The sequence below is a fragment of the Microtus ochrogaster genome, linkage group LG3, assembly GCF_000317375.1.
Source record: "Microtus ochrogaster isolate Prairie Vole_2 linkage group LG3, MicOch1.0, whole genome shotgun sequence".
Lineage (NCBI taxonomy): Eukaryota > Metazoa > Chordata > Mammalia > Rodentia > Cricetidae > Microtus > Microtus ochrogaster.
This window is the reverse complement of record NC_022029.1, coordinates 47212903-47227104: the sequence shown is the minus strand read 5'-3', so window position 1 is coordinate 47227104 and position 14202 is coordinate 47212903. Positions and strand designations below refer to the sequence as shown.

Here is a 14202-nt window from a genome sequence, read left to right as displayed (position 1 = left end):
GGGAGCCTCGCGGTGGGTGCAGCTGTCACGAGCCGCGCGGCCGCGGCGGCCCTAGGGGGCGGGGAGCAGCTGGCGCCCTCCGCCCGGGCTCTCCTTTCTCTGGGACCCGTCTCCCGCTGCCACTTTTCCCCGAGTTCCCCTGCTGGCCTGGCGCGGCTGTAGGGGGCGGAGGTCGCAGCTGTCACGGCACCAGCTGGGGGCTGCTCCCGGGCGGGCTGGCTGGCGGGCGGGCGACGCGCTGCAGAGCGCCGTCCCTGCGGCGCACTCCAGTTGCCCTAGTTAGCGGAGTGCGAGCATCCGCGGAGGGCGCGCGGCCGCGGGCCGGGTGGGGAGCGGGCGCCCCGAGCCGCCGCCGAAAGGGGGAGCCGGAAGTAGGCGCGGGCGCCCCTCAGCCCCGACCAGCAAGCACGGTGACCTTGGCCAGCCCGTCAGCCTCTCTGAGTCTTGTTCGCCCCGGGACAGAGAAATGGGGGCGACCTAGGCATGCCTTTCTGCGCGTGCAGCTTTCGACGGCCCCTTTGCCTAGCGCGGCTGCACTTGCCTTTCTCCCCCCTGGAACTAGGGCTTCCGAGGTAGGAATGGGCGGATAAAGGAAATTTTCTTCTTGAGGCTGGGATTTGGTCCTCTTGCAGGGTTCTGCCGAAAAGACCTAGAAGGGGAACGAACACACGTTAGCCAAACGATTGGGTGTAGATCTGGTTAGTGGTCAGTGATGGAACTTGAGCTCTCCATAGTCGCTTGGAAGAGACTCAGAGAAACTGGACACCGGGGTCCCCAGTCCTTACCACTCCTCTGCGGTGACTCGATTTTATTTTATTTGTATATGCATTTTTTAAAATAAGTCACTCCTATGGGCCAGACACCCTCTAGTCTGACAATGATAGAGGGAGGCAGAGGGATTGACAATACACCCATGTGTGACTAGCCGAGGTGCTGTGGCCAAAGAGTTTGATAGGGAGGAAAACTTTAAGCTGGGGAGTTATCTGTTAACCTCTCTTGCTCGGCTGTCGTGTTCCTTATAGAGCCACTCTTGAGGCAAGGCAGGTGTCCTTGTGGAAAAGGTGACTCCCCCCCCCCTTGTCTTTTGCAACATTAAGTTTTTCATGTGAAGGATGATGTTGGCCGGTCAGGAGTTCGTGGGTGAATCGCAGCCCCAGCACCCTGTGTGACTGACAAAAGGAATCTCTGGTGATGATTTGTGAGGCGTGATGCTTCCACTTCAACCATGAAGAAATCGTTTTAAGTGTCTGCAAGACAGGCCTGCAGTGAAGCCTAGGTTATTTTGTAGATTCCTAGGAGTGGAATTCAAGGGTTAAATTTGTTTGAGATTTGCTTCCTCTTCTGGAATTGGTTGGAGGTTAGTCTTGGAGAAAAAAAAAAAGTTGGCCAAAGGGGCCTCTCCTCCAGCTCCACAGAAGCTGTGATGTAGTAGGAAGGGGTCGGATTTCTTCACGTTGGGAATAAGGTGAAAAGAAAGGATTTGCGTATTTGCCTGGGTCTTTGGCTCTCGAGCTAGAAATAGTTTTGGGTTAAAGGTAGCCGTGGGATTTGATTCAGTTTCATAAATGGGCATTCCCGAGTTAATTTGTCGTAAAGTAGGTAAAGTGGAAGCGCTTCTACTTCTCCTCCCGTGCTTTGCAGAAAGGTCCGAGTTGCTTCTGTGACCTGAAGTTGGCAAGGCTTTCTCTCCATTTCTTATTCAGACTTCAGGAGTTTGGAGAGAAGAGAGAGCGGCCCGTAACTTGTAAGCATTGGTATTTGGTTTGATTTTTGCAGACATTTTATGTTAATCTATTATACATATTTAATCCACACTGAACTTTGGTTTATAGATGCTAAGCCTGAATTTTTACATAATTTACAGTAAATCTCTTCCTTATTTCTGAGAAAATTTATAGGACTATTTCTATAAAATTGCTTTTTTATGTGTGGTTTAAGCCAAGGGAATGTTTTTAGAGCTACAATTTTGGGTATGCGGTTTTACTGAAAGAAAAAAAGAAAAACTCTACGGAATTAATGATGATTGTTCACTTAAACTGGGGTTATATAGACAATGCATTTTTTCTCCTTTCTGCCAACATTTGTTTTCATTTTTCCCTCAATTCCAGGATTTCATTTCTAGAAATCTGGGCTGGAAACAGAAGCAGCAGTTTGTATAATCCCAAGAACTTGCTTGTGCCAGGAAGCTGTGAGGGCACCATGAAGTAGGTGCTATGTAAAGATGAAGACATTTGGTTGACTGCTTCAGGAGTCCAGGGCCACTCTGTATTTTTGCTAAATTTCTCATTTTCTGCAGATGTGTTGATCTTTTGGTGGGCAGAGGATTAGGTTGCTATGGTGCTGACTGGTGTATACTGTGAAAATGCTGGCAAAATTTCATGCTCTAACTCTATAGGGAAGGATGGTAAACAAGTCTAAATAACTTAACTATGCTGTTCCCAGGATGGAATGTTCTCTGCATGTCCTCCTGATCCTGCTAATCCTGAGAGCCATCTTCACCAGGACTAAATGTTGAGTGAGTGCTGATGATGCTGGAGAGGTGCTGAAAGGCGGAGTGGGAGAGAGACGATGTTGGACATCCCTGGAAAAATCCTTTCTCCAGTCAGATTGTATTCCGGCTTGCAGTTCTAATAGTTTCCCAAGGACATTTAGCTCTCCTTGTTCAATTGTCATCAGTTTCACACTCCTTTTCTTGGGGCAACCCTGCCTCTGTTCTTGTTTCCGTTTGCTTCAGAATTTTTAAGGAGTCCAGTTGTTGGATGTTGTGTTGCGTGTTTTCCAGAGCTTAAGCTGTGGCCATCTTAGGTTTCAGGACGAGTGTGGAAGGTCAGCCTGCGCACATAAGACTCAGTAGAATCTCTAAGTGATGGGTAGGGGAGATCCCTAGGATGCTTATTATTGTCTTGGCATTGATAACACAGTCATTCTCAGGGGCCAGCTATCACTTTTCTGGCAGAGGTCCACAGTCCTTGTGGTGGGTGCTTTTCTACATTCCCTGCAAATGCTAGCTGCTGAGATGGGCACGCGATCGGATAAAATACTCGAGTTTCAGGAGTCGGACAACAGAGCCCTAAACCAGGTCTGGGTTACAGAACTGTACAGAATTATCTCTACTTTTATAATGCTCTTCATTTGTATAGACTAGACCATAGGAATGAAGTTCTTTATTGCTTCTGTCACGTTAACCAATCAGTCACCCTTTTCTCACTGACCATTGAGGATAGGTCTTGTGATTTCTGATTTTTTCTTACTCTTGGAAGTGATGTTGAGGCATTTTTAGTTAGACTGTGTGCCTATTCCTTATTATATGGTGTTGGGTCATAAACTGGCCTCGTGCCAGCTGGGTACTATTATTAGTTACTTAATTTAAGGATATACAACTTTTTTCCCCCATAACCTAGTATAGTTTTGGAAATGGTTTGTGGGTGTGTGGTATTTGAGTTACTACAGAGCATAGAAATAATTATCTTAACTATCACTGGACATATAGCGTAATACAGGAAGCCATTATTAAACACTGATGTCGGTGGGTAAATCTGTTCTGCTAGTGCGAGTAAAGGAGGTGGCATCTCCGTTTCCTCCCTGAACCCACCCATGGCAGAGTGTTTTTATTTACTTTTTTATTTCTTTTGTGATAAGAAGTGGTGAACCCAGGATTTTCTCAATGCTAGGCAAACCATCTCCCACTCGGCTGAGTCCCCAATTCTTTCTCATCTTGACTGAGGCATTTGTGCTGAGTTGCCGAGAGTGGTTTCAAACTTTGAATCCTCCTGCCTCAGCCTTGTAGTATTGGTATTATAGAGGTGTATCAGTGTGCTCAGCTCACAGAACAGTACTTCCGAGAGTCTTTGAAGTGACAGGTTTTCTTAGTGTACTCGTCATATTTAATGATAAGTGGCTTATACCAAAATAGATGCGGTCATTCTGTAAAGTGTTTGGGAAGAAGACTTGAAATTAATCTGTCTAGTTATGCCCACCTTAGTTATAATCTGCCCTGTTGCCCCCACATACCATATTTCTGTGAGGAAGAGGGGGTATTGATATTATTGAGTGGCCTTGAGTCCTGCTGCTAGGAACAGAGATCAAACTGATAAAAACAGGTGCAAGAATAGAGGTGTAATCCCACCAGCAGAGTCAGAATCCTATTAACAGCAGATTATCCAATGTTCCCACAGTGATGCCTTCAAAAATATTTATTTATTTTCGTGTGTGTGTGTGGTCACATTCATGCTCTGGCAAACGTGTTTTAAGTCAGAGGACAACTTTTGGGAGTCAGTTCTGTCCTACCATGTGAGTCTCGGAGATTGAACCCAGGTCATCAGCCTTTTCAGCAAGCACCTTTACCCACCAGAATTTCTCACCAAAAGCCCTGCTGCTTTATTTTTAATCCGTGTGTGTGTGTGTGTGTGTGTGTGTGTATGTGTGTGTGTGTGTGTGTGTGTAGCTTTTCACCCATTGGTTTGTAACTTTGAGACAATTTTAAAGGTTGTTTTAGAAGTCGAACTTTGACTCTAGTCAGAGGCGGGGTTGGCTCATGGCTCTTCCAGATTCCTAGTTCATGTACCCTTAGGTATCTAATTAAATTAAACCCTAGGTTTTCATATTTAAAATGGAAAAATGTACTTATATCATTGTGCTTTTAAAAATTAAGCTCCGTAGCATTGTTCAGCAATGATCTGGCAGGTAGTAAAGCATTAACACTAGCTGGCAAATGGACATTCCACTTCTAACCATCACCGTGTCTGATTCTTTTCTTCATACTTTTTTTTTTTTTGACTATTCTCCTTTTTTTCTTGTTGAATAATTTGGTCCCTGGTCATTTGGATGTGGAGTAATAGGAGTCACTGTGAGGGTCCGAATGAACTGTTGGTCAGATTTCACTTTTTCTTTTGTGCTACAGTTCTAATCTGCAGATTTAGAGCTGTTTGCCTGCATGCATTTGCTTCTCTAATTTATTCTACACATAGCTACTGAAAGAAAAAAAAACCCTTTCTAAATGTCATTTGATGTTTTTAGTGAAGATTCTACAAATTTATCAAACCCTAAGGCATTTAAATGGAGTCTCTTACTTCTCATTCCAGAAAATTTGCTGTAGACAGCATGCAGAAATGCTTTATAACTGTGTACATGCTGCATGAGTGAAGACAGTGTTAGACTCTTCCAGAGTCTGGTTCAAGGTTATAGAAAGACCTGATTTTAAACATAGTCATCCAGAGGCATCTTGCTTCTGAGCTTCTGTGTTTCATGTTTTCTTTACTTAAATTGTGTTTCCTTTTCTTTTATGTTCTCATGATCTTCAGAAACAGTGCCAAAGCCGGTATATTCTGCAGTTGATTTCCACTCCCTTGGCCTCAGTGACTGTTTTATACACTCCATCCTTTCTTTCCCTGACTCTCTCCACCTCCTTCATTTCCTCTTAATTGCTCTGGTAAATCCTTGAGATTGAATGAACCACAGCACTCAGAGTAGAAGATACTTAAGGGTTATTTAGAACAACCTCCTTAATATTATAGAGGAGATGACTAAGTCCAGGCCCCAGCTTTTGGCTACTGAGATTTAGAATTTTAGGAATTCTAGTAAACTTTGAAGTAATCTATGAGGTAATGAGGGAAGGAATATAGTTTGCCCGCTGTTATTCTTGTACCAGCCAGCCATTTATAGAGAATATTCAAAAGGGCTTAGTGGCAGAGTGCTTGTCTAGCTTACATAGGACCTATGTTCACTCCCCATTACTGGTGGGGGTGAAGAGGGAAAATAAAAAGAATTGTTTCTGTATTGACTATGTGCAGATTTTTCTTGCCATTATTCCCTAAATAATACAGTATGATCAAATTTAAAAGCCTTGATATTGTATAGGGTTCTATAAGCAATCTAGTAGTGCTTTAAAGAGAATAGGGTTAAGAGTAGAGGGAGGATACATGGAAGCATTGTGCCGTTTATAGATGGCACTTGAACATCGATTTTGGTATCTCCACAGGTTTCTGGATTCAGTCTCTCACAAATATTGAGAGTCAAATTAATTTTAACCAGGAAGTAATCAACACCCTTTCCCCTCAAAGATTTCAAAAAAAATATTTGGAGAGGAATACTTGCTTTTATTGTATTACTCATTCAGAATCAGCAAATATTTATTGAGTATTGTCTCTAAGCCAGGTATTATGCTAGCTCTACAAACTATATTTTATAAACGAGGAAATAAGGTTCAGGGAAGTTGAGTGGCTGGTGTAAGATCACACAGCTTGTGGGTGCAAAGAATGGCATTTGAGCCTAGGATAGCCAACTAGAAGTCATATTCATACCTTTAAACTGGCATCTACTCAAAAGTACTTGCCACACTCTGTATCCCTCTTTCTGGATTTTCCTTGGGTTCCATATAGATGCTGTAGAGACTCCTGCAGCTTTCTTTCTTTCTGGTAACCCTGCAGACAGCAGGCACTTAATGAAAGTGTCGCTTTAAGATTCTCGTGCTTTTGGTCTCACCTTTGTACTTTAGTAATGTTGATTCTTTTGTGCTTCTGTCCAGGGAAGCTTATCTTTGAATGGCTGATTTTGGAATCTTAGCAATAAAATTCTGCCTCCTCTTAAGTTTTGATAGTGTTTAAATAAAGCTTAAGGTATTTTCTTTCATTTGAAATAAATTGATCATTATTTGTGTTTGCATTGTGTTTTGAATGGTCACTCTGACCATGTTAATATACTGTATCTTTTTTTTTTCTTGGTTTTTCGAGGCAGGGTTTCTCTGTAGCTTTGGTGCCTGTCCCGGAACTAGCTCTTGTAGACCAGGCTGGCCTCGAACTCCCAGAGATCCGCCTGCCTCTGCCTTCCGAGTGCTGGGATTAAAGGTGTGCGCCACCACCGCCCAGCTAATATACTGTATCTTAAAATTTTGGTTTGCCTATATGGTTGAAATATTTATATGTTTCTATTATCAATCATAGATTTCATTGTTTGTGTATATATATTTAAATATATCACACTATTTGATCAGATAGTTGAAGGATAAAATGTCCTTGGTTTTTGTAATGTATAATATTGACTTTACTTTGGCAAGTTTGATTGGAGGAAATCAGGGAAAAGTTATTTGTTCTACAAATTTCCAGTTATACTCCTTTTCTACCTTAGATGGTTCAGGAAGTCTGTAATTGATTCTGAGTAGCTACTTGGCTATCCACTGAAGCTATAGTTACACGAGTACATTGTTCAAGGTGCTGTGCTGTTAAAAGATAAGGAAGTGAAACGATAAGATACAGATTCTATTCTTAAGGCGATTATGACCTAAGAGAAGTGATAAGACAACACAAATACCTGTAATAGTAATTAAATGTGATGAGTGCTGTGAGAAGCTTGCTGGGACAGTAGTGGACTGGGGGGTCCAGGAAGAGAGAGCAATTCCCTTGTTTGAGAGCAGTTCAAGGCAGATTTAATGGTGGACTTGGTGGTGAATGAGCACTGAAACCCGGACCTGATTTCTGTGAGGATGGGATGAGGAAAGCATTGTATTCAGAAAGACTGAATGAAAGAGAAGCAAGGGCGGGAGAGCTTGGGTTTGATAGGATGTGATGAAGGGAACTGTGTCAACCTGTGTGGGAGCAGGAAGTAGACATCAAGTCTTGTGATGCTGAATGGCTTACAATGGGAGGAGATAGTGGGAACAGTATGTAGTAAGTAAGATCTGGGTGAGAATGAGAAATGTCAATTTTCTGAATTTATGTGGATCTTTTCTTGGCACGTTTTTATTCCTCAAATTTTATATTTTCATAATTTTTTAAATGATTCCATATGTAAGGCTTATCACGCTGGGAACTTATTCACTAATTTTTATGTATATTAAAAATGGATCGTGTGGTTTTTGACTAGGAGTTAGAATAAAATCTTCATACTACCTTAAATTGTTTATCTTTTTTAAAGCAGTAGCTATTCTTCCAGGTTGTACATTATCATTTCACATTTTAAAAAATATTATTTTGGTTTTTTTTTTGGGTGTGGGCATTTTGCCTGCATGTATGTCTGTGTGCAGCCACCCAAAACATGCATTCCTGGGGCACTCAAAGGCTAGAAGGGGATTGGAAATGGAGTTACTGATAGTTTTTACCTGCTATGTGGGTGCTGGGAATTGAACTAGGGTTCCTCTGGAAGACAACTCAGTGTTCTTAACCAATGATCTGATCTCTAGCCCTTAGTTTACTGGTCTTCTTTTTTCTTTTTTCCTTTCCTTTCATTTTTCCTGTCCATCCATCCATCCATCCATCTATCTATCTATCTATCTATCTATCTATCTATCTATCTATCTATCTATCTATCTATCTATCTATCTTTTTATTTTAGTGTTTTGAGACAGAGTCTCACTGTGTAGTCCTGACTGGCCTGGAACTTAACTTTGTAGACCAAGCTGGCTTGAACTCAAGAGATTCTGATGTCTCTGCCTCCTGAGTGCTAGGGCTAAAGGTTTGTGCTACGTAACACCCTGGCTTCATTTGACACTTTTAAACTTGTGTAGTAGTGTTTTTTTAAATTCAAAAATGACCTCTCCTTATATAAAGACACTTGACTGTATAAGTGATATTGGTCATACAAGTGGGAAACTCCCAACTCTCAATATTTCATGATTTATACTCTACTATGTCCCAAAAAGGATTTAAGGGTTAGGATATATCATTAAATTTTAGAACCTTGGTGCACTCAGAGGCCATCTTGGGTGGTTGAGATGATTCAGTAAGTAGATATGCTTGCTGTCAAACCTGATAACCTGAGTTCAGTCCCTGGGACCCACACGGTAGAAGAAGAGAACCAACTCCCCCAAATTATCTTCTGACCTCCACTTGATACTGTGACATGGACAAACACATACACACATACATAAATACATGTAGTTTGAAATAAGAGGCTTGGACCTTGTTATAGCTCTGTGTACTCAGTTGATCAGTTGATGCCCTTAGCCAGATGTACGTTGAGAGAATGGTGTTAAAGACAGATGTGCTCACAGAATGTGCTGTGCTTTGTGTCTTTTGCCAAACTGGTATTTTTTTAAGGTATGATTTCAATGTAGTTGGAGTACCTTTAAAGGCAGTTGTCCAGGTGTAATCAGTTGTAAGGCACAGTGTCTCTGAAATCAGATCTGCAGCAGATTGTTTGGGAGATGGGAGGAGCATTAGAGATCTGTGAGCAAGTTCTTTCACTTTTAGTCTTTTGTGATTTTGTGCAGTTTAGGGAGCTTGTGTAAAGAGAATCTTAGATTTATTATTTTATGTGGTAGATAGACTCCTGACACCACTTTGAATTGCAGTAGAGAATCACCATGCAGCTCTGTAGTTCATAGAGATTGACTGGTTACCTTAAAGCAAAAGATTTAAGAATTGTCTAACTTAATAATGACTTTGTCCACAAAAAGACAAATACAATTTGCTGATTTTGTATCACATTTCCCGTGATACATGGTTGTATGTGGTATGCAGTCCATCAGATAAGCACACTGAATCTGCTCCTTTTTGGTAGTGGCGCTTTCTTAACAGGGACTCAAAAACTAATTACCTTTTGGAAGGAAATAGAGTTCAGTGCTGTGGAGAGAGAATATTGAAGATGGTGTTTGGAAGCATTTCTAGCCTATTGGAGTTAATTGCTGGTAACGATGAGTGTTAATTTGAAGAACTTTTTACATGAACCCTTGAATTCATGAACGAAGTTTTCTAACCTGTATAAAACCTTGTAAAAGAGACGTTTTAGTGGTTTTGAGCCCATCTGCTGAAAATATAAAAAGGTAATTTCATCTGATTAGCTTGTAAGAACAACTGATTGCCATCAGGAAATATGGAAATGCAGTAGCTGATTTTCAGCAAAAAGCCTTTGCATAAATGGTGAGTGGAATTGCAATTGAATATCATGTTTTATTCAGTGAAGCCAGTAATGGAGTTCTTCTTTGGGTTTTTATTCATCTTTGCAAAGTATTTTTTTCAGCTGTGCTAACCATTAAAACCAAGCAAAATAGTTATTTATTATAAAAATGTACTGAATTTAGGGCTAGAGCCTCATGCTGTAGTATTAAAGAAAGTATGAAAGCAAGACTAAAAACGCACACACAAAAACATGTTTAGTTGTTGTACTGTCAAAAAGTAGTGGAATTGATAATAGCATTTATTAGAAATGGTACATATCTTTTATGACTCAATGAGTAAAGTAATTGTTTAAAAATTGATAGATTGTTATAATTGCAGATTCTTAAATTTATATTTTGTATGTTTTATAAAGCACATAATTTATCAGTTTGCTATGTAGTATAATGTATCATAAATAGACATGTGATTTACTATCAAAAATTTAAAGTCATGGCATATATGATAAAAATAGTTACTACATAGCAAAGGTTCTTAACTTGGAGTTCATGGGTTAATACTTTTAGATTGATGTTAGTCTTTAAACACTTTATAAGTAGAATCTTGTGAGTTTATAATTTCTCTGGGAGAGGGTCTACAGATTTCACCAAATTCCAGAAAGGATCCATCATCTCCTCTAATGTTGAGGACAGGGGCCTCAATAACACCATTCATTCAGTTTTACCCTCTTGCCAAGTTTAATGGATATGTCTGATGTCATTATTCAAGCCCGCAGTATGACTGGTTTTGCAGTTTTTCCATTTTGCAATAGATGTGATTGCAAATGCCTTTGGCCTTTACAGGTGTTTGAGTTCTGTTTGTTGCACAGCTGCCTGGCTCTACATTATTTGGTTTCTTTTATATATGATTTCTCCCTCAGGCCCTCCCCCAATTTTACAAAAGTATGGATGAGGCTATAAGGGTGTGTGTGTGTGTGTGATTATGTGTGTGTGATTATGTGTGTGTGATTATGTGTGTGTGAATGAGTTGGGATCCATAATTGCTTCCTTAAATACCCATTAGCACCTGAATCTCAGCAATGTTAGACTCTGATTTGACACACTAAAAACTCTCTGAGTTCTGTGGGCTTATCTAGTTCCTTCTTTCCCACTCTAATTTTAATTCATGCTTAATTACTAAAGTAGTATTAAAGTGGTGCTGTAATCCATAGTGAATTCCTTCTTTGATTATTTCTTTGTTTTCAGAACGTTTATTTAGGTCCAGAGAGATGCTCAGCAGTAAAAGCACTGGTTGCTCTTACAAAGGACTCAGGTTTGGTTCCCAGCACCTTCATGGTAGCTCACAGCTGTCTATAGCTCTTGTTTTCCTGGAAAATCAGTGCCTTTTCCTGGCCTCCACTAAGTACCGAACATGCACACAGTACACTTACATGCAGGTAAAACACTCATACACATAAAATAAACTAAATCTTAAATAAAAAGTTATTTGTGTGTGTTGTATGCCATATGTGTACATATGGCATATGTGGCACATTGTGCCTGTGCTTACATGTTGTAAGAGGAGGGCCTGCTTGTTCATTCCAGCTGCCCGGCTAGCTTAGCCCCAAAATAACCACACAGAAACTATATTAATTAAATCACTGCTTGACACATTAGCTCTAGTTTCTTATTGGCTAACTCTTATATTTATTAACCCATTTCTATTAATCTGTGTATAGCCACATGGCAGTGGCTTACTGGGTAAAATTCTCAGCGTCTGTCTCCGGCAGATCCATGGCATCTCTCACTCTGCCCTTCTTCATCCCAGCATAGAGCCTAGCTCCCCCCCCTCCCGCCCCAGTTCTGTTTTTCCCTGCCATAGGCTCAAAGTAGTTCTTCATTAACCAACAAAAGCAACACATAGACAGAAGGACCTCCTACACCAACATGTGGTCAGAGGACTACATCTAGGAGTTGGTTTTCTCCAGGAATGGAACTCAGGTCATCAGGCTCGGCAACAAGTACTTTTACTTGATGAGCCATCTTGCAGCTCCTCCTTTAGTTTTTGCTTAATTTTATTGTAAAATCACATCCTTATATTTTGGGGGCATGTGCATAGTGTTCCTGTATGTGAGTGTATGTGTATGTGAACACATGCATCTGTGCATGTGTGTGAGTGCAGTGTGTACATGCAGAGGCCAGAAGCCTAAAGTTGATGTCTGGTATTCTTTTTGATCAACCTCCATTTCCTTATAAATTGAGATAGGGCTTCTCCGAGTACTTGGCCAACCTAGCTTTCTTTCACAGGCCTCCATGCCAACCTGGTGTTTACATGGGTGCTGAGGATTTTGGCATGGATGCTTGTGCTTTTACCTGCTGACCCATCTCCCTAGCCCCATCGTGCTAATTTTTACTTTTGTTAGCTTTGCTAAAAGCCTTCCATGGTCCTCATTGTTGCACAGCCTAGCGTTTGAAGCTTGCCAGCGTGTGGCACCACTCTCTTCTCTGGCTTTATTGTCAATTAGTCTCTACAATCGAATGTATGATATGAAATTGTTGGCTTATTGTCCCCTCAATATGCTCTTTTTTTTGTACTATTTTCCCTCATTCTAATATGTGCTTCTGGAATTACACCTATTCTTTAGAACTTCGCCCAGATTTCTCAGTTCCTGTTAATTTAAAACATAAAGGTAACATATTCCTTCTGTGAGCTCTTCTTATGTTTCTCACTCTTTTGATATTATATATGCAAACACACATATACTGTTTGAACTGTATGAATTTTTTGTCACTTATTTGTCTGTTACCCATATTATGGTATGAGTAAAAAGGTTCATGTTTTATATTTTGTCCCCTGTAATTCTTAGACTCAAAATTTTTAGCAAATAACATTGATTAACTCATAGTTCTACTTACAAATATATTTAAAGTGTGTGTGTATTTCTGAAATACTCATAGATAATATATTCTAGGAATTCTTTTTATTGGTCTCAGGATATTTAGTAAATTGAAAATTGAATATTATTTGGAGAACATGTTTATGCTGTAGCCATTGACTAGAAAGGGTGATGCTGAACTGTCCGGAAGAGCTGTGTGTGGTAGTTAACACATGCTGCTGCTTAGAAGAGTGACATGGGAGGATTTTAAGTTTGAGGCTAGCCTGGGCAACTAAACAAAACCTCATTTCAATATTTTATAAAAGGTGGCAGTGGCTAGGGATATAGCTTACTGGCAGAGGACTTGCTTAAGGATGTGATAGGCCTTGGGTTCAATAGCTAGAAGTGCTGTTCAAAACTTGAAAAGCTAAGAGAAAGAAATCTGGGATAGCCTGGTAAGTTAATATTCTTAGTATAGAGCTCCTCTGTCATAGACTGAACAAACAAACTCATGTTCCTTTCTGCCTTTGCCCTGAGAGATATGGGAGTAAAAGGCTCTAAGATCTTGATCATTACTGCTTTTTAGTTTGGTTTTAAACCGCATTCTTCACTTGAGAAGGTATCTTCTCATTGAACACCCGTTGGTGCTATGAGGAACCATAAAGTTATTCTCCAAGTTCATGTCCATCAAGAAGATTATTATCAGGCATGGCATGACCCAGTGGTTAAAAGTGAAGTGCTGGAAAAAAAAAAAGTGAAGTGCTGGTTTGTCTTCCAGATGACCTGAGTTCAATTTCCAGCACTCATATGGTGACTTACAACCATATGGAACTCCAGTTCCAGTGGCTCTGATGCCTTCTTCTAGCCACCATGGGCACCAGACACATTCATGGTACACAGACATAGATGCAGATAAGTAAATATTTAAGGACAAAAAGATTATAATCTTTTAAAGGCAGTCTCTTTTGTTTTAAATTTTACAGAAATGAAAAATAATATAAAACAGTGCAAAAGTGCCTCACGGATGTATATATTTCAACATACATTTTAAGCACTTCTTTGAAAATGATTATTGGGTTGTTTCTGTTTTAAGCTGTATCCTTTTCTTCTAACCCACTTGTAAATTGCACAGGGGAGAGATGATTTTCATACTATTTTGTACTTTAGTGCTTTCATAGGTATGTTTATAAAGCTGTTACTGATGGTGTTTGGAGCCCAGCATGGTTTGGGTAGACATCCTGGAGGAAGTGGACTTATGTTAGAATATATAGGATCTGGAATGATGCTTTAAACATAGTTCCATGGTACATGAGAAGGGGGTTAGGTAGTTAAGCATATAATGGAGGTTTGATATATTTTCTGAAACATGAAATAACTTCTTTGGTTATTGTGGCTTTTCCCAAAGTGACATGTTACCTCTCAAAGTAGTCATAAAGCCCTGTATAAGGGGCTAGAAAATAACGACAAAACCCATAAATGAACAGAACATGGTTTTGCCTCACCATAGAAGAACTAATTCAT

General features: G+C 40.3%; 1 protein-coding gene across 5 annotated transcripts in view; it reads left to right on the top strand.

Moving 5' to 3' along the window:
• Nucleotides 1-411: 411 nt before the first annotated feature.
• The window catches only part of Ncoa1 (nuclear receptor coactivator 1), a 228516-nt gene continuing 214725 nt past the window's right edge, over nt 412-14202 (top strand). For 3 of the 5 annotated variants that reach the window (XM_013351390.2, XM_013351387.2, XM_026785881.1), the window contains exon 1: nt 412-572. The gene's annotated coding sequence lies outside the window, so the exon portion shown is untranslated. The remainder of the gene's footprint in view (nt 573-14202) is intronic. The other 2 variants (XM_013351391.2, XM_005360873.2) reach the window with 1 other exon arrangement.